The sequence below is a fragment of the Cephus cinctus genome, unplaced genomic scaffold, assembly GCF_000341935.2.
Source record: "Cephus cinctus unplaced genomic scaffold, Ccin1 Ccin1_scaffold1034, whole genome shotgun sequence".
Classification (NCBI taxonomy): Eukaryota; Metazoa; Arthropoda; class Insecta; order Hymenoptera; family Cephidae; genus Cephus; species Cephus cinctus.
Genome location: NW_014333567.1, coordinates 460,002 through 462,642, shown reverse-complemented (window position 1 = coordinate 462,642; position 2,641 = coordinate 460,002). Strand labels below are relative to the sequence as shown.

At 54.5% G+C, this 2,641-nt stretch overlaps 1 protein-coding gene across 7 annotated transcripts in view; it reads right to left on the bottom strand.

Moving 5' to 3' along the window:
• Window positions 1-2,641, bottom strand: part of LOC107271701 (AF4/FMR2 family member 4) — a 48,018-nt gene that overhangs the window by 10,625 nt on the left and 34,752 nt on the right. The gene's annotated exons all lie outside the window — the stretch shown is intronic.

The following is a 2,641-nucleotide window of genomic DNA, read 5'->3' as shown; positions in this document are numbered from 1 at the left end:
CCCTCCATGCCACCTTACGCACGGCTGCTCTGCTCGATTCCTAAACGAAGCAGGGAGACCGAGTCCAGGTGGTCCGGCGATCGTGACGCTGGGCACACGCCGGCACGGCCCGAGCTCCGAGCCGGCGTCGCACCTGTTTCGGGCCGACGTCGCCGGAGCAGCTTCGCATCTTTCACGAACTTTCGATGTCTTATTCCCGTTTTCTCTTTTTTCTTTTGTAAGCAGCCAAAGTCCAGCCGGAGATTAAAAGCGAAGCGAGATCGTGTTACTCGCGAGCAGGATCCGATGGGTCGTCGACTTCCTTCTTGTGCCACGGCGCCGCGACGCTGGACGCCCGTCCAACGGTCTCTTATAATTGCCTCCTCCAAGTGGCTCGCGCCGACTCCCGTCCTTTCTCTTTCGCAATTCTGTACTTTTGCGCTTTCGTGGGATCAACCCGAGCGCCCGGCAAGAAAATGACAAAGAGGAAAGGAATGGCCCGTCGATTTGCTGGAATTCGCAACTGGTTTGCACACTGGCCATTATTGCCTTCGCTCTACGTTAGGCGAGGTCGAGGTTCCTTTAGCCGGCGGCAGAAATTGTCTGGGAGTCATTAAGGATGACTTCGCTCGAGTCTTCGAGTGTAGCAAAAAGTGAGACGTCGTCCGACTGAGGCCCAAGAGAAGAAGGGGCCTCTTTCTCGCGCGGAAGTAAATAGACGGAGAGATAGAAACGAAATAGCGAGCGAGCGTATTGGGGAAGGTTTAATCACGCTAAGTAACTGCGAGCTGCTTGTGTTTTGCCCCACCACCCCCCGGGGAGGTTATTCGGTGGAAGCAGGAAGACCGAGAGTTTGATATCGACCCACCCTTTCGCCTCCCCATCCCCCAGAGTCCATGAGAAGCCACGTTAACCAGCCTTCCCAACTCCCCCCGACCTCCGCCGAGTAGCACCGACCTTTCCCGACCTTTCCCGAGCTCCCCCTCCGACTCCCTCGTGCTCCGCGGTTATTTATCGCGACAGCGACCCCCGTGGTGATCGAGGGTGAAAGCACCGCGCACGAATGGCCAGAGACGAATGCGCTCGTTATCACGTATGCAGCCAATAACTACGCCAGCAGTTTCGCGATTCTACCAGCGGCGTCTTTGCTTCCTCGGGATCTGCGAGTCCCCCGCCGCCCGGCGTCTTCCTACTTTCCTCATCGCGAATCGCGGAAGGACGCGCCGCTTCTGACTCGCGTTGGTCAAGTAGGTCGGCCGCTCCATGCCACCGACGACCATCGCCGAAAGATCGATATTCAACATTATATTCGGGCGAGCCAGCCTGCCGACTACAGTTTCGCCGATCACGAGGATCAACGAGTGCGCGCTAGAATGTTCCTCCGCCTAATGAAAATCCGAACTGAGCAGCCTCAGGGACCTCGAGAACTTGGGACCCGCGTGCAGGTATTCCTCGTGCAGGAGGGAAATACCTCGATACCTTAAGTGGATCTCTAGAAGCTTCGGCCTTGACCCGACGACTCAACAGGTATCTCCTTTGCATTCGGTAATAAGTGAATCTGCGGTACCCATCAAAGAGCTTCTTAGGGAAGGAAGAAAAAGAATCGTAGAGGATTTCGAGGAATAGGCCGAGCCAGAGGGGTGTAGCAGCTCGTCGTGTCGGTAGCGCCGGATGCCATCTTTATCGACCTGTCTAATTCCGCCTAATGCGTGATCCCTCGTATTTCGTCCGCTCGGGAACTACCGGACCGCTTCTTGGGAAAATAGCCCTGGCGACTGTCGACGAAACTATTCCAAAAGTGAATTCCCATCGCGCAACGATTTATCCTCGGGCGCCGATGACTCGCAGGAATTTCAACAATTAATCGCACGCGATTCCTTGTCAATGCACTCGGGATTGGCAACGGCTCGGAAACGAATCTCTGGCAGAATACGAGTACACCTCTTTAGCCAAGGAGACTAATTTAAGACAAGTTCAAATTATTCAAATGAAAAGTGAGCAGACTGCACGGACATAAAAGAGGGTAGGGGGGAATTTTATTCGAAATATCCGAGACGCGTGAGAAATATTTAATCTACAAGTCGCAAGGATCTCAACGAAGAAATATAATTAATTGGACTCGATGGCATCGTTGGTCCATCTGTGATTCGCGGCCTGAACGACCGGGGACCCCACAATCCCCCTGCCTGCCGCTGGCACAGTGGCCGAAACTAATATGACGATGCGCAGGACGCAGAGTATGGTTTATCGAAAATCGAGTTCCACGTTTCAATTAGGAATTTCGTCTTATCGCAGCATCTTCCCATCGTCCAGCTCCCGCAGCGAAGAAGCGCGACTGGCATCGTTCCCGCGCAGCTGCGAGTAATCGGCAAGTCGATCGTCCAAGAAACTCAAAGGCACAAGCGGAGCGACCCTCCTGCTGGATTTGGCATTAAATCTATTGAGCTCTTATTCCCAATCGGCTTCCAGCCTGTCGTCGTCATCACTGAGCTCCAGCCTGGCATCCGGATGCCGGAGCGCCGGAGTGGTTGGCTCAATCGTTTCCATAGAAACCAGCTCGACTCGCAGCACTTCCTCTCGTGGGGCTATCTCGGCGAGAAGCACGAGGGAGCCAAGGAGGGAGGCCAATACGAATATCTAGAGAGTGAGAGAGAAGACTGGG